The sequence below is a fragment of the Panthera onca genome, chromosome B4, assembly GCF_046562875.1.
Source record: "Panthera onca isolate mPanOnc1 chromosome B4, mPanOnc1 haplotype 2, whole genome shotgun sequence".
Taxonomy (NCBI): Eukaryota; Metazoa; Chordata; class Mammalia; order Carnivora; family Felidae; genus Panthera; species Panthera onca.
In genome coordinates, this window is record NC_138345.1 from 141,576,604 (window position 1) to 141,594,450 (window position 17,847).

Sequence of the window (17,847 nt, forward strand, 5' to 3'; positions counted from 1 at the left end):
TCTTTGGTGCAAAAAGGTGATTTTATTAAAGCACGGGGACAGGACCCCTGGGCAGGAGGAGCTGGGCTGGACTGGTTATATACTATGGACTTGGCGAGGTAAAGGCATCAGAGAGTTTCCCAGAAGGACTTTGATGTGCCAAAGAAGACTCCTAAGATACTGGAGACCTCCCTATTGTCGGGCTACGGTTGTTTTCTTCTAGTAAGGCATTAACATTAGGGCAGTATGGGGTTCCTGGAGAAATGTTATACTCTGTATTTGCCTCAAATATTTGTCAGTAGGCTGCAGGTAATAACTTTAATGTTATTTACATTTTCTTCTTGCCTTTGTTCCCATATCACATGGAGGGGATACATATCACATGGAGGGGATACATATCACACGGAAGGGATCACATGGACACTGTCAGACTCCAATTTGGACTGGCTGCCTGAAGGGATCCCCGGCTGCTACAGCAATCAAGAACCCCAGGTCTGTCTTCTTGAAGACAATCCCCCACTCTCACCCTTTGTCTGATATTGATATGGCCACACCAGGTCTCCACCACTGCTATTTGTATGGACTATCTTTTCCAGCCTTTCACTTTAACCCTATTTGTGTCATAGAGTCTAGAGGATAACAGTCCGCTTAATGTCATGTGCCAAGATCACTGATGCCAGTGTCTAGACTCTATAAGACTATAGGAGGATAAGAGTGTTATCCTCCTATAAGAGACACTTGGGAGCCTTGATGGCTGAAGAAGCCAGGCATCTGTTGTGGCTGATCTTCACCAGTTTAAAACCGCTGTTGCAGAAGTGTTTGCGGGGTTTTGATTCCAACAGTCAGGTAACCGAGCAGGTGGTTTGTGGCCAGCTTGCCCTCCACGGGTCTGAAGGACCCCAGCTGACCTTGGCAGACTGAGGAGGTGCGTACTGTGTATGCTTGGACTGTAGAGGTTCAGGTAGTGAACATCCGGAACCGGGGCAAGTGTCTTCAAAAGCTGGGTGTTGGACGTGGGCTGTTTCCAGGATGAGACACCCACCTATTCCCATATCCTACAAAAGTGTGCATCTTCTCTCTAAAGGTACAGCTTCAGGTGACTGGACTGCTTTTCCAGGATTCAGCCTGGTGGGCTGCTGGAGTATACCTCACTAAGATACCTGGGAGCTATAAATACTAGCAAGCCCTGGAACCTATTGGGTATCCATTCCAAACGGGGACTGAGCTGGGCCTGTTGAAAGGTGGTGAAAAGACTTCTGGGTGGTGATGTTCCCCCCTGCTGTGCAGGGGGTTCCAGACCAACCCAAGCTCCACAGGCTTGGAGGGCACCCAGGTGCTCTCAATAGGCTGATGGGGTGCTTGCTTATTGTGCATGCCTGAACCATGGAAATAAGTGTAGACAGGGACCTGATACAGGGCAAGTGTCTGGAAAGGCCTATTAACAGGAGTTGGATATTGCCAAGGAAGGAAGAGGTGGAGGAGTTGGGAAGTCTTGAAGTGCCAATTCAGGTAGCTGTAAAAGGTATCCTCAGTAAAAGACAACGGGGGACTTGATTGTGCAGAGGCTCAGAACTTTGCAAAACACAGACATGGGGACAGACTGTCCCCCATTTCAATGGCTATTGCAAAAGTAATCCATGGGTGGGTACCAACAACCCTTGAGCAACGCTGGAGGATGGGAATAAGAATGTCAACAGTAGGTGGGTGCATGTAGGGGGGCAGGGGGCAGGTGATCACGTACAGTGGTGCAGGTGGGTGTGTGCTGGTTGGCATGTGGCTGCATGCAGGTGGAGTGAGTGCATGCAGGGGGCAGAGGGGGGTGGGTGGGTTCCTACAGAAAGTGAAGGCATGTGTGTGCTGGGGTACAGGTGGGTACGTGGCGGGGGGAAGGTGGGTGTGGGGCAGGGGGCAGGTGGGTACATCCAGAGAGGCAGATGGGTGCATGCAGGGGTCAGGGGGTGAGTGGGTGTTTGTAGGTGGAGTGCGAGCAGGGGGACAGGTGGGTATGTGGCGGGGGGCAAGTGTGTGTATGCAGGGGGCAGGTGGGTGTGTGAAGAGGCACAGATAGGTGCATGCAGGGGTGTGGGGGGCAGGGAGGTGCGTGTAAGTGGAGCGAAGGCAGGTAAGTGCGTAATGGGGTCAGGTGGATGTGTGCAGGGAGGTAGGCGGGTACGTGCAGGGGGGGTCTTTGGGTGCGTGCGGGGGAGCATGTACGTGTATGCAGGGCACTGGGTGTGCACAAGGGGTCAGTGAGTCTGGTGGGTGTGTGCAAGGGTCAGCAAAGACCAGTAGGTGCATGTATGGGGGAGCGAAGGCTGGTGGGTGAGTGTAAGGGAGCACTGAGGTCAGGCCCATCATTGTCCTGGGGTCAGTCCCCGGCAGGGTCTTGCCGGCTCAGGGCAGTCCTTGCTGCTTGAGGGTGTGGTGCGGGTTCCAGCAGAGGATGCTCTTTGTCTGTGGGGTCTCTTGCTGGAGTTTAGGGGTGGCTGGAATGAAGAGCTTGTCAATTAGAGAGTGCAGACCCTGATTAGAGTGGAGGCAGTGAAATCCTTTTTCTGTTCTTCTTGGTGTCTTCACTGTTGACACTCTATCCACCACAATGCCACTTTGGGGAGGCAGTGTGGCAGTTTGTGTACCTGAATTGTGCAGGTGCAGGCCTGTGACTGAGCCTGTGTGGAGTCATCCCTGCAGACACATGCAAGGATCCTCACTGAACGTACTCGGCCGCTGTGAACGATGGAGAAATCACGGTGGCTGTCTCCTTGTGGCCCACAGGGACTAATACATGGTGTGGCACCACCTCCCAAGGGCACACGTGGCTTTCAAAGAGAAGGGTGTAAATATGCCCAGACACGGGAAGACACTGGCATCAGTGATCTTGGCACATGACAACATTAAGCGGACTGAGCAGCTTGAAACAAGGCACATTTACTATCTCACGGTGTCCATGGGCAGGGGTCTGGATGAGGCTTAGCTGGGTCCCCTGAGATGAAAATGTGAGCTGGGGCTGTAGTCCCATCCGTACCCCCCACCCCAAGGCAAGACCTGCCTCCTCATTCAGGCCTGTTCCACCTCCAAATTCTGAGGAAAGAACGGATTTGGGGCCCATGTCCTGTGCAGAATAATTCAGTGAAGAACTCAGAAGTTTGCTGTGATGTTTTCAGGGCTGGGATGGAGCTGCAGAAGTGGATCCTGAGGGCAAACCTAACCCTGGCCCACAAATGGTCAGGCCCCCGAACCCAAACCCTAAGTCTGAAATGTGCCAAAACACGTGCCCTCAACTCAGTCCTCCAGGGAGACCACTGCACTGTTGGTGGTTCAGTCCATGATGCCTCCTGGGACCTAATGCTAACCCTACCCATGGCTCATGCGCTAAGCAGCCTCAGCTTTGAGGTATGAGATAAGAAAGGATTTGGGGCGAGGATTGGTGCAGAACATTTCGGCAAGGAACCCAGAATTTCACCATGATATTTCCAAGGCTGGGATAGAGCTGCAGGAGGGGATCCTGAGCCCAAACCTAACCCTGACCCACCGACATGCACCCAACAGCCCCCTCTGCACACACCCACTGCCCCCCTGCACATACCCACCCACCTTCACTCCCCCCTGCACATGCACACACATTTGTGTACATGCATGGATACATATACATGAACACGGACACATATTTGTCTACATGCACGGACACAGTTACATGCACACACACATTTGTATACATGCATTGACACATGTATATTCAGGTATGCACACATTTGTATACATTCACAGATGCATGTACATGTACATGCAAGCACACACACACACAACACACATACACACAAGCACACATACCCAGCTGCACCGTGCGTGTGCTCTCGGGCAACAGGTGGTGAGTGGTGGCAGTGGCCCACGGCAGAGCTAGGAGCAGGGGTGACACATTGGTAGATCTAGACCCCACATTGAGGGCCACTCTGTGACAAAGACTGTCTTTCAAAGACATCCATCCTCCCAGACCACTGAGGGGGCAACTGGAAGTGATCTATCAGGTCCGGCAGCCACAAGGGGTGAGGGACCAGTACGGGGTGTTTCTCGTCTTCCCCCACATGCTACCTACCTGACCTCAGGCCCCTGACATGCATTCCATGGGGTCAGGGCCCATGCCTGTGGCCACTGGTGCAAGGGGAAGAGCAGGGGAGCCGGGAGCTGGCAGAGTCTCAGAGGGAGGGAAGAACATGAGGGCATGGCCTCTGGGTACCACATCGTCCTGCCCCATCACCCAACTCCTGCCCCACATGAGGGTCACCCATGCCAACCCCATGCTTTTCCCACTTCAGAGAGCCATACAGGCCGGGCTTGCAGAGGAGAATGTGTTGTCACTACCAGCCCCTCCCTCTGCTGATGACCTGTAGACACTGGTGGTCCTGACACTTTCCTGGCACCTCAAGGAAGCCTGCCCTCCCGCTCCAACACGCCAGGGCCCACCCACCAAAATCTAGGCTCAGGTTCCCCCTCAAGCACCCCTGGGAGTCTCCTCAGTTGGTAGAACTGAGGTTGAAATGGTCCCACCATGCCTGGTCACTCAGCTCTCCACCGAGAATCTTTGACCCTGGGCGTCCTGCCCCTCCTGGGGCTCAGCTCTGCACTTGGGAATGCACCACAGGCCCTCTGGCCAGCCAGCTCCCTGCCTTGAAGGGACCTCATTGTCCAGCCTTGCCCCCTTGCAGCACAGACAACATCACACTGCGGATATGGTAACCAGAAATGGCAAATGTTCAGCAACTTGCCAAGAGACCGAAAAGGAGAGGGAGCCCAGCTCTCCCCACTAAGCCCACCATCAGCTCCCAGAGATAGGAAAGACATTTTGGCAGGCAGTGATGGTCGGTCTGGCCTTGACTTATCCTGAGGAACACGTTTTGCCTCATCCTACAGGTGAATCTCAGGTCCTCACACCGTGATGGCATAAATGCTGTGTAGCAACATTTAACCCAGGGAGACCTGACTGCTGGTGCCTGCAGCCTGGGCCCAGCAGACAGTGTGCACATCACTGGGGGGTGGGCATGGCTGTAGCAGAGCAGGTGCACAGGGGGGCAGCAGAGAGGGGGGCATGAGCAGGTGAAGACTGTCTCTGTGCACCTGCCATGTTCAGGGAGACTTTGATTCTGAGGATGAGGAGGAACATCAGATCTCTGCTTCCCTGGAGCTTCAAGTCTAAGAAAGAGAAGGCAATGCCCAGAGGAGCGAGGAAGCAGAAGAAAGCACATGCCTCATGGCCCAGATGGTCGGGCACCATGTTTCAAGGTGTCTTGCCTCCTGGGGGCTTGCAGCCACTGCAGGGAGCGTCCCTGCCGCTGGGGACCTGCAGCTAATGCCCAAGGCCCTGGGCGTCTCAGTGCTCACTGCTGCTGAATTTAACAAGAGAGGCCCCTCTTGTTCCAAATGGCCCCATGTGGCCCCTCTGCTGGGTGCCCTCAGAATCCAGCTTGTCCCATGGACACTACCCGAGCAGGTGTCCCATGAGAAGGAGGCACAGTGGCACGGCTGCCTCCATGGTAGCCTCAGGAGTCCCATGGGCCACAGCCCACCTGTGGAGATGTGGGGACCCCAGGAGAGGTCGATTGTCCCAAAGCCCCACCCCCACTCTAGGACACAGCTGCCCGTCCAGACCCTCTCCTGCCTGCATGTGCCTTTCGCAATCCGCAGGGTTGGCAGGCAGCTTCCCACCTCCTCTTCTATGTGGATGTGACACCCTCCAGGTCCCTTGTCTTCTATGAGTGTGTGGTTGGGTGGGGAGGTTCCTAGATATGGCTTCTTATTTCAGACATGGTCTATGTTCAGAGCTCCTAAATAACTTCAAATCTTGATTCTGTTTGGGTTAGAGAAGGAAGAACATGAAAATGTGAGCAATGAAGCCAACAGCAGCCCATCATTTGATCCCACATCCCACACTTTGTCTTCGAAACAAAAGAGATCCAAAGAGTTCCTGCCCAGTCTCCACCCAACAGAATCCTGCGGAGGCATCGATGGCCTTGCAGACCCCCTCCAGAGAGTAAGGTGAGGCCAGGTGGATGCAGCCAGGGCCAGCTGCAAGAAAAGCCTCTCTGGGAGCTCCCCCAAATGGGGATCAGTCCACACATCGACTTCCAGGTAATCTGGATCAGAACACTGTGCCGATGTGTCTGAGACTCAGCTGCACCTGTCAGCAGGGTCTCCCAGGCTGGTATGTTTCCCCACCAGAATTGTGAAATCTTCTGTCACCATATACATTTGGAAGGTGATAGGAGCATCTCCTCGGGCTTCAGCCCCAGAACGGATGGACCTGGGGCAGCCAACAACACGCGCACTGGGCAGGACCCAGCAGTGGAAGTCAGGTGCAGATGTGAGTGTAAGTGGTCAGGCCACCAGGCAGGCATCTGGAAGCTTCTCCTGGAGGGAAGCACTCACCTGGCCTATTAACCAGGACAAATGAAAAATGTTCCTCCCCACCCCTGCCAAAGCCACCTGCCCCTGTTTGGACGATCACCTGTCTGGAGGCCAGCAGGCCCCGCCTGCGTGTTGGTATCAGGGAAACCCAAGCCCTGGGCTGTCAGGGCCACGGTGCCACTGCCAGCCTCCTCTGCCCACTGGGAATGCTCCAGTCGGGGCGGGGCCTCTAACCGGACTCAATAGACGGACATACAGACTGTACGCTTTTGTGTGGGACTCCCGACATTCAGAACCGTGTCTCAGAGATTCATCTGTTTCCTGGCACGAACCCTTCCTTTTATGTGGCTAGTGGCATTCTACGATGTGAACACTCCAGGATTCCTTTGTCCACTTGGATGTTTCTTAATTTGAGGTTACAATAAAGCTGCTATGAGCATTCTTATACATGCCTTTTGGTGAACATATGCCCTTAATTTTGTGGGGTCTACGCCCAGAAGAGGGACTGCCAGGTTAGAGGGCATGTGCCTGTCTGCCTCGAAGCGTGCTGCTGTACCGTTTCTTGCCCCCACCAGCTGCTCCACATCCTACCCAGCACGTGGTCAACTTTAGAGTGCTAGTGGGCAAGTAGTTTTCCACGTACGTTTATTACGGCGCTAATTACACTGGAGCGTTGGGGGCAGTTCCTAATTTGGCACTCCTATCTATCTCCCCTTCCTTAATGTAGTACACTTGTAGCTGGGCCTGTGGTCACTCAGCTGGCAACTGCACGTCCCAGCTTCCCTGGCAGCTGCAAACAGCCCCGTGAGTAAGTTCTGGTCAATGGTATGTGACAGAGCTGATAGGTGCCACTCCCTGTCCCACTGAATCTGTGAGCATGCCCTTCCTCCCCGCAGATGCCACACTGCCCACGGTCTGCCTGTCCACCTCTGCAAATGTTATGTTAGAAGTAAAGAGACGTCCACCTTCGTTAAGCCACTGCATTTCAGGTCTCTTTATTACGGCAGCAAGCTGTGCCCCCAAAGGATGCACTGTGGTTGCACATTCACCTGTGGCTCTAACACAGCGACACCTGTGCTGGTTCTGCCTGCTCAGCACCATCCTTTCACCAGGGTGCTGCTCCCACCCAGCCCCGAGGTTCTGTGAGGTGATGGACTCACCCTTCCCAGGCGCAGGCAGGTGGCCGAGGTCTGACTGGTCGTGGCTCCCCATCCTGTTCAGGGTTGTAAGTTCACGGGTGGGGCATGAGACCCAACTGTAGTCCTTCCATGAGACTCTCAGTATAGTGAGAGAGAGTCTTTGTCATTATTGTGCATTGTGGCGGGAGAGGGAAACCAACCCCAAGCAGAACCAGAGGCAATCAGAGAGAGGGGAGGAGGAAGCCCAACAATGGCGTCTCAGCCCCTGGATCTAGCTGTACCTGCAGCATGTTACCTTTAGATGTAAGTGACCCACGATTGTGAGCTGAACTTCTGCCACTTGCAACCAAGCGTCCCATCTCCTTCACTAATAATAAAATAAACATGTTTGGGAGCAATTTTATATAAGCATTGTGCTAAGTGGGTCTATAAAGTCTGTGGACACCTTTTAAAATGGTCATTCTTTTTAATTTAATTTAATTTAATTTAATTTAATTTAATTTTTTTTCAATATATGAAATTTATTGTCAAATTGGTTTCCATACAACACCCAATGCTCATCCCAAAGGGTGCCCTCCTCAATACCCATCACCCACTGGTCGTTCTTTTTTAAATGTTTATTTATTTATTTTGAGAAAGAGAGAGCATGAACAAGGAGAGGGTCAGAGAGAGAGAGAGAGAGAGAGAGAGAGAGAGAATCTTAAGCAGGCTCCATGCTCAGTGCAGAGCCTGACTTGAGGCTAGATCCCATAACCCTGAGCTTATGACCTGAGCTGAAATCAAGAGTCAGACGCTTAACCTACTGAGCCACCCAGTCTCCCCTAAAATAGTAATTCTTAATCTGAAGAGACTTGGGAAGGTCTATCCAGATGAAATGGATGGGGCTTTGAACTGTGCGGGTCCACTTATATGTGGATTTAAAAAAAATTCATACCCTACAGTCCTATAAATATATTTTCTCTTCCTTATGATTTCCTCAATGACATATTCTTTTCTCTGGCTTCCTTTATTGCAAGAATTAAGCATATGATACTTATAACATGCAAAATATATACTAATCGACTGTTGATGTGATCGGTAAGGCTTCTGCTTAAGAGTAGCTATTAGTATTAGTGGTTAGGTTTTGGGGAAGTCAAAAGTTATTCATGGGGTTTTGACTGTATGGGGGGGGTTGATGCCCTAACCCTTGCATTGTTTAAGAACATACCAAAAAAAAAAAAAAAAAAAAAAAAAAAAAAAAAAAAAAGAACATACCAACATTGGTACCTCTAACTAATCATCACTTTTGGAAGGAATGAAATTAAATAAGAAACAACATTTATCAGAAAAGTCCCCAAACCCACCAAACCAGTGGTGAATGGGCATTAGCCTGAGATGCACGGCTGACACATAATCCCACCAGATGTTGACATGATGCAGATGGTTACTGTTCTTGTGTCTTTTGTGTAAGTCAGGCCTGTTTGGCTGCGCGTGTCAGGACCCCACTGGAATGAGTGTGTGGGGTTGGGTGGGCACAAGAGGCCTGGCACCCTCTCTTCCATGTCTCACGGCTTGCTCCCATGTTTGCTCCTTATTGTATCAGGGGTCTGCCTGGGTGTTGGAGCCCTGGCCTGCAGCAGCAGTGGGCTCCCAGTGACCTGCACCCTGAAAGATACCCTTCCCTCCTCCCAGGCTGAAATCCTGGGGGGAAAGGGCTGAGCACAGGAGGACATCATGTGCTGGGAGCTGGCTGTCAAGGTGGCGGGGGAGAAGCAGATCTTAGCTGTGGGTAACTGTCCATCCTGCTGGGACCCTCTGAGAGCCTGGACCATACCTCGGGATGTCCTGTCTGCTGACTCCCAGCTGCCAGAGGGGAAGGCTGCCCCCAGGGACAGACTTTCCCAGCCAGAGAGCCCCCCTCCCAGGAAAGGAGGCCTCTGGGGCAGCCAGGGTGTGGGTGCAGCCCCGAGACCCTGGAATTTGGGGCAGACTCACCATGCAGGACCCACAAGTTGTGCAGGTGGCTCCTCAGAAAGATGCCAGGCAACGTTGGATTTCACTCATCCATTCATGCATTCATCCAATTACTTAATTATAACCAGGAAATGTTTGCTTTTATAAAAAATTAGCACATTAAGGCATAGCGTTCATACTGTCAATTGCATGGATTTAAAATGTCCAGTTTGGTGAGTTTTGACAGAAGTACACGCCTGTGAGACCACCTCCACGATCCAGGTCATTTCCTTCACCCCCAGAGTCTCCTCATGTCCATTCCAAGTAACCCCCTCACCCCATGCCAGACAAGTAAACATCTGCTTTCCCTTACTGTCCACCAGCTTTCCTCGTTCTTGACTTTGGGGTCATGGACAGGACATTCGCTCTCTGCAGGACATCTGAACTTCACTGTGATGTGGGGGGACGCGGACCAGCGATCTGCTTGTGTCCACGTGGTCTCTTGTATGGACAGTCCTCCCTCTTGTTTATTCATTTACTAGTGGATGGACACTGGGTGGTTTCCATGTTTGTGATGGTTGTAAATAAATGTCTTTAACAGTGGATAGTATGAATTTAGAAAAAAACAAATGTTTATTATTTTCTGAAAAAAGTAAATCATGCTCATACCACATATAGAAATTAGAATAAAGGATAAAGAAAAAGTAATTCTTCAGACTCCCACCACTCAGTTTTAACCACCAGGGTATTTTGCTGTGTTTCTTCCCAAACTGTCTCATGCATGTGTATGTATGTATTTATGTACATAAAATTGTGAAAATTGGGAAAGTACTGCAAATATAATTTTGGTTCTTGTCTTTTACAGTGGACATGAGTGTCTCAGTGTGGGTTTTCCAGGGAAGCATAACATATAATATTACAAGGAATTGGCTCACACAGTTATGGAGGCTGGGAGCCCCCTGACCTGCAGCCTGCCCACTGCAGACCCGGGAGCTGGTAGTGTGTGCGGTGTGTATATGTGTGTATATGTGTGGTGTGCATGTATGTGTAGTATGTGTGCATGTGTGTGTGTACCTGTGTGGGTACTCTAAGGAATTGGCTCATACACTTACGGAGGCTGGGAAACCCCTGACCTGCAGCCAGTCCGCTGCAAACCTGGGAGCTGGTGTGTGTGTGCATGTGTGTGTGTGTTGTGTGTATGTGGTCTGTGTGTATGTGCGTGTGTGTTGTGTGTGTGTGTGTGGTGTTGTGTGTATGTGGTATGTGTGTATGTGTGTGTGGTGTGTCCATGTGTGGTGTCGTGTGTGTAGTGTGTGTATGTGGTGTACGTGTGTGGGGCGTGTGTGTGTGGGGGTGTGTGTACCTGTGTGTGTGTGTATATGGTGTGTGTGTGTATGTATGTGTATATGTGTGTGTACCTGTGGTGTGTACTATATGAGGAATGGCTTGTGTGGTTGTGGAGGCTGGGAGCCCCCTGACCTGCAGCCGGCCTGCTGCAGACCCAGGAGCTGGTGGTGGGGGGGTCAGAACCCGAGCCAGGAGGCTGGAGAGCATGAGCACAGCAGGTGCACATTCTGGTCTGGGGGTAGAGAAGACCGGGTCCCACTCAGCAGCCAGGCAGAGAGGGGTTTACTCCCCTTTCTGCCGTATTCAGGCCTCAGTGCACTGGACGAGGCCCACCACCACTGGGGAGGGCAGATTCAGGTGCGAACCTCACCCAGAAGCACCTCACAGATGCACCCAGATGCTGTTTGGCACACACCTGGGCACCTGTGGTCCAGTCAAGCTGACAGTGACATCATCCCCTACAAGAGTCTCCCAACTATCAGGCTTCCATGGGACTGTCTTCAGCAGTCTGGTTTCCATCGGTGCCTCTGCTCTCGATTGTCCCGAGGACTCTTCAGGCCTGGGCCCCTCACGGTTTCAAAAGCTTTGTTCAGGAATGTTCCGACATGGTGCCTACGTCTTCAGTTCAATGAACAGGCGTGGTCATCCAGGGAGTGTTTGTTGTGCTCTGCCCTCTTGCAGCTGGGCAGGCCCAATGTGGGACTCAGGGCCCCCCTCCACCCACCAGACCTGTGAGGGTCACCCCCCCCCCCGCCCCCCCTTTGTGCCTCCCACTGTACCCGGGTGCCTGCACACTGTGGGCAGGAGCAAGTGGGTCACCTTAACTTCTCTGCTGGGTTTGCTGGCCGCTCCTGTTCCTGGGCTGCCTGGCCTCCCCCACCCTTGCCAGATGAAATTCCAGGGGAGACCTGCCCTCCAGCTCCTCAGTCCTGAGTGCTGACCCCACAGTAGTTCTTGTACTTCCAACATTGCAGGGCCCTTGGGAGAATTAATGACTAGTTTGTAAAGGGCACTGAAGACCAGATGCCACGTGATGTGGGTGCTGTGGTTATAGGAGTCCTGAAGGTCATACTCATCATTTTAGCAAATTCCCTTTCCACTTGGCTAAATTCTATTTTGTTCACTTGGACGGAGGCTGGGCTAAGCACTAACCACATGGTGGTTGGTCCACAGTATTTAAATTCCGGGCTAACTTGCTCAGGTTTGTCACAGCTTCCTCCAGGAAGACTTCTTTCTGAGCTAGTTGCTTGTGTAGGCAACATACACTCATTTAACTGTTTAAAAATAATTAAAATACTAGTTAGAAATCTGGACAGAACAACCAGAAAATCTCCCACTCCAGTCAAATCACATCTTTTATTGCCTACTGTCTTATGTTATTCAGTCTTTTAATGTATGCAATTAGGTTTTTATTTTTCCAAAAAGTGAATAATTGCATTGTTAGCAGGATATGCAGTTGTAGTCCGGCTTGTTTTCTGAGATGGCTCAACCCCAATTTGATGTGTGTTGGTCACACTACATCTCGATGCAGGAAGTGGGTCAGGAACAGGTGCTGAAGACCACTGAGTGTGGCAGCCAGGGCATTAGGATGATGGCCCCGCCACCTGTAGATGCACTGTCTCTGAGCTTGACTTCCAGTGCACCATATCCTGTGTGATCCCCCATGCTTCAGCTTTCTCTCCCACATCCCTGCATCCATGACAGCGTAGAGCCCTGAGTCTTGTGCTCCTTCCTGCCTGTCCCCTTGTCCCTAGCGAGTTCCTCCCCTGCAGAGCTCATGCATAATTTCAACCACTGTTTTGCCTTCCTCCTTCGACCAGACTGACTGCACAAGCTCTGCAATCCTCCCAAGCTTGCATCAGACACCCCACTTTCACATCTAGGTTAAAATGTATGCAGAGGTGGATGAAATTGCCAGCATTATGGGTTAGGGACACATGCATGGTCTTCACCATGTGTCCATGTGTTAGTAAGGATGAGTCATCCATGCCTGTGGCCATGGTCCACTCTCTCTCTTGTCTAAACTACTCTCTTCCAGGGGCACACCCTGTTTCTTTACTTCTCTCTTGGCTGATGACTTGCCTTTGACTCCCAGTGGCAAATTAGTGCTATGAAGATTGACTTTCTGCTCTCATATGGACCACCCAGTCTACCTCTGCACATTCTTGTCTGCCCTACCAGGGGTTGGCCACCATCCCACACTCTGGGCATCTTGTCAAATCCAATTTTGAGTTGGAAGGCAGAGGGTGGGCATCCAGACTCCATGGTCCAACAAGTTCCCAGGTGAGGGGGATGCTGCTGGTGGTTCTGAGACCCCACCTGGAAAGAAAGAACACCTTGCTTGTGAACACCTACTTGCTTCCTTAGCATTCATTAACCACCCCCCTCCTTCCACCAGTAATTATGGGGGAGATGGGTCCATCCTCCCTAGAAGTAGGTCTTGCTTCTCGGCAGATGGATTGGTCAGCATTCCATTTCTTGCTGATGGCCACACTGACTGTTCACAGGTTGACATTGTCCTTCTGCAACACCATCCCTGCCTTGAAAATGTCATGGTGAACTCCTGAGCTCCTCGTTGAATGATTTTGCACAGGTCATGGGCCTCAAATCCATTCTTTCCTTGGAACGTTCGTCAGAATGTACCATTCTTCCCTAGGAAGTGGAAACCCCTTTGAGCCAAGCCACGACTAGGATTAGGGTTGAGTCCTGGGAAGTGGCAGGGGCTGAATGGCCAGCTGTGACATGATATCCCTATAGGGTTGAATTGAGGGCACTTATGAGGGTGTGGATCAGGCTTAGGCTTTGGGTTCAAGGGCCAGCTGCTGGTGCAGACCTGGCTTAGGTGTGGGATCAGGATCCCTTTGTGCATCTCCATCCCTGCTGTAAAAATGTCAGGGTGCTTTCTTGGGCTCCTTATTGAGAAATTCTGGGCCGGTAAAGGGCCACCAATTTGTTCTTTTCTAAAACGTAGGAGGTGGGCCCCCTTAGGGAAAAAGGCTTGGCACATGTTAGGGTGAGGGACAGTCCTGGGGTTGGAGTTCAGGTGATGGCGACGGTGTGTTCCAGGGTTAGGTTTCGGCACAAGGTCTTCTGTGCAGCTCCATTCTGACCCTGGAAATGTTAGGGTCAGGATACAGGTTAGGGTTAGGGTTAGGGTTAGGGTTAGGGTTTAGGGTTAGGGGTTAGGGTTAGGGTTAGGGTTAGGGTTTAGGGTTAGAGGGTTAGGGTTAGGGTTAGGGTTAGGGTTAGGGTTAGGGTTAGGGGTTAGGGTTAGGGTTAGGGTTAGGGTTAGGGTTAGGGTTAGGGGTTAGGGTTAGGGTTAGGGTTAGGGTTAGGGTTAGGGGTTAGGGTTAGGGTTAGGGTTAGGGTTAGGGTTAGGGTTAGGGGTTAGGGTTAGGGTTAGGGTTAGGGTTAGGGTTAGGGTTTAGGGTTAGGGTTAGGGTTAGGGTTAGGGTTAGGGTTAGGGGTTAGGGTTAGGGTTAGGGTTAGGGTTAGGGTTAGGGTTAGGGGTTAGGGTTAGGGTTAGGGTTAGGGTTAGGGTTAGGGTTAGGGGTTAGGGTTAGGGTTAGGGGTTAGGGTTAGGGTTAGGGTTAGGGTTAGGGTTAGGGTTAGGGTTAGGGTTAGGGGTTAGGGTTAGGGTTAGGGTTAGGGTTAGGGTTAGGGTTAGGGGTTAGGGTTAGGGTTAGGGTTAGGGTTAGGGTTAGGGTTAGGGTTAGGGGTTAGGGTTAGGGTTAGGGTTAGGGTTAGGGTTAGGGTTAGGGTTAGGGTTAGGGTTAGGGGTTAGGGTTAGGGTTAGGGTTAGGGTTAGGGTTAGGGTTAGGGTTAGGGTTAGGGTTAGGGGTTAGGGTTAGGGTTAGGGTTAGGGTTAGGGTTAGGGTTAGGGTTAGGGTTAGGGTTAGGGTTAGGGTTAGGGGTTAGGGTTAGGGTTAGGGTTAGGGTTAGGGGTTAGGGTTAGGGTTAGGGTTAGGGTTAGGGTTAGGGTTAGGGTTAGGGTTAGGGTTAGGGTTAGGGTTAGGGTTAGGGTTAGGGTTAGGGTTAGGGTTAGGGTTAGGGTTAGGGTTAGGGTTAGGGTTAGGGTTAGGGTTAGGGTTAGGGTTAGGGTTAGGGTTAGGGTTAGGGTTAGGGTTAGGGTTAGGGTTAGGGTTAGGGTTAGGGTTAGGGTTAGGGTTAGGGTTAGGGTTAGGGTTAGGGTTAGGGTTAGGGTTAGGGTTAGGGTTAGGGTTAGGGTTAGGGTTAGGGTTAGGGTTAGGGTTAGGGTTAGGGTTAGGGTTAGGGTTAGGGTTAGGGTTAGGGTTAGGGTTAGGGTTAGGGTTAGGGTTAGGGTTAGGGTTAGGGTTAGGGTTAGGGTTAGGGTTAGGGTTAGGGTTAGGGTTAGGGTTAGGGTTAGGGTTAGGGTTAGGGTTAGGGTTAGGGTTAGGGTTAGGGTTAGGGTTAGGGTTAGGGTTAGGGTTAGGGTTAGGGTTAGGGTTAGGGTTAGGGTTAGGGTTAGGGTTAGGGTTAGGGTTAGGGTTAGGGTTAGGGTTAGGGTTAGGGTTAGGGTTAGGGTTAGGGTTAGGGTTAGGGTTAGGGTTAGGGTTAGGGTTAGGGTTAGGGTTAGGGTTAGGGTTAGGGTTAGGGTTAGGGTTAGGGTTAGGGTTAGGGTTAGGGTTAGGGTTAGGGTTAGGGTTAGGGTTAGGGTTAGGGTTAGGGTTAGGGTTAGGGTTAGGGTTAGGGTTAGGGTTAGGGTTAGGGTTAGGGTTAGGGTTAGGGTTAGGGTTAGGGTTAGGGTTAGGGTTAGGGTTAGGGTTAGGGTTAGGGTTAGGGTTAGGGTTAGGGTTCGGGTTAGGGTTAGGGTTAGGGTTAGGGTTAGGGTTAGGGTTAGGGTTAGGGTTAGGGTTAGGGTTAGGGTTAGGGTTAGGGTTAGGGTTAGGGTTAGGGTTAGGGTTAGGGTTAGGGTTAGGGTTAGGGTTAGGGTTAGGGTTAGGGTTAGGGTTAGGGTTAGGGTTAGGGTTAGGGTTAGGGTTAGGGTTAGGGTTAGGGTTAGGGTTAGGGTTAGGGTTAGGGTTAGGGTTAGGGTTAGGGTTAGGGTTAGGGTTAGGGTTAGGGTTAGGGTTAGGGTTAGGGTTAGGGTTAGGGTTAGGGTTAGGGTTAGGGTTAGGGTTAGGGTTAGGGTTAGGGTTAGGGTTAGGGTTAGGGTTAGGGTTAGGGTTAGGGTTAGGGTTAGGGTTAGGGTTAGGGTTAGGGTTAGGGGTTAGGGTTAGGGTTAGGGTTAGGGTTAGGGTTAGGGTTAGGGTTAGGGTTAGGGTTAGGGTTAGGGTTAGGGTTAGGGTTAGGGGTTAGGGTTAGGGTTAGGGTTAGGGTTAGGGTTAGGGTTAGGGTTAGGGTTAGGGTTAGGGTTAGGGTTAGGGTTAGGGTTAGGGTTAGGGTTAGGGTTAGGGTTAGGGTTAGGGTTAGGGTTAGGGTTAGGGTTAGGGTTAGGGTTAGGGTTAGGGTTAGGGTTAGGGTTAGGGTTAGGGTTAGGGTTAGGGTTAGGGTTAGGGTTAGGGTTAGGGTTAGGGTTAGGGTTAGGGTTAGGGTTAGGGTTAGGGTTAGGGTTAGGGTTAGGGTTAGGGTTAGGGTTAGGGTTAGGGTTAGGGTTAGGGTTAGGGTTAGGGTTAGGGTTAGGGTTAGGGTTAGGGTTAGGGTTAGGGTTAGGGTTAGGGTTAGGGTTAGGGTTAGGGTTAGGGTTAGGGTTAGGGTTAGGGTTAGGGTTAGGGTTAGGGTTAGGGTTAGGGTTAGGGTTAGGGTTAGGGTTAGGGTTAGGGTTAGGGTTAGGGTTAGGGTTAGGGTTAGGGTTAGGGTTAGGGTTAGGGTTAGGGTTAGGGTTAGGGTTAGGGTTAGGGTTAGGGTTAGGGTTAGGGTTAGGGTTAGGGTTAGGGTTAGGGTTAGGGTTAGGGTTAGGGTTAGGGTTAGGGTTAGGGTTAGGGTTAGGGTTAGGGTTAGGGTTAGGGTTAGGGTTAGGGTTAGGGTTAGGGTTAGGGTTAGGGTTAGGGTTAGGGTTAGGGTTAGGGTTAGGGTTAGGGTTAGGGTTAGGGTTAGGGTTAGGTTAGGGTTAGGGTTAGGGTTAGGGTTAGGGTTAGGGTTAGGGTTAGGGTTAGGGTTAGGTTAGGGTTAGGGTTAGGGTTAGGGTTAGGGTTAGGGTTAGGGTTAGGGTTAGGGTTAGGGTTAGGGTTAGGGTTAGGGTTAGGGTTAGGGTTAGGGTTAGGGTTAGGGTTAGGGTTAGGGTTAGGGTTAGGGTTAGGGTTAGGGTTAGGGTTAGGGTTAGGGTTAGGGTTAGGGTTAGGGTTAGGGTTAGGGTTAGGGTTAGGGTTAGGGTTAGGGTTAGGGTTAGGGTTAGGGTTAGGGTTAGGGTTAGGGTTAGGGTTAGGGTTAGGGTTAGGGTTAGGGTTAGGGTTAGGGTTAGGGTTAGGGTTAGGGTTAGGGTTAGGGTTAGGGTTAGGGTTAGGGTTAGGGTTAGGGTTAGGGTTAGGGTTAGGGTTAGGGTTAGGGTTAGGGTTAGGGTTAGGGTTAGGGTTAGGGTTAGGGTTAGGGTTAGGGTTAGGGTTAGGGTTAGGGTTAGGGTTAGGGTTAGGGTTAGGGTTAGGGTTAGGGTTAGGGTTAGGGTTAGGGTTAGGGTTAGGGTTAGGGTTAGGGTTAGGGTTAGGGTTAGGGTTAGGGTTAGGGTTAGGGTTAGGGTTAGGGTTAGGGTTAGGGTTAGGGTTAGGGTTAGGGTTAGGGTTAGGGTTAGGGTTAGGGTTAGGGTTAGGGTTAGGGTTAGGGTTAGGGTTAGGGTTAGGGTTAGGGTTAGGGTTAGGGTTAGGGTTAGGGTTAGGGTTAGGGTTAGGGTTAGGGTTAGGGTTAGGGTTAGGGTTAGGGTTAGGGTTAGGGTTAGGGTTAGGGTTAGGGTTAGGGGTTAGGGTTAGGGTTAGGGTTAGGGTTAGGGTTAGGGTTAGGGTTAGGGTTAGGGTTAGGGTTAGGGTTAGGGTTAGGGTTAGGGTTAGGGTTAGGGTTAGGGTTAGGGTTAGGGTTAGGGTTAGGGTTAGGGTTAGGGTTA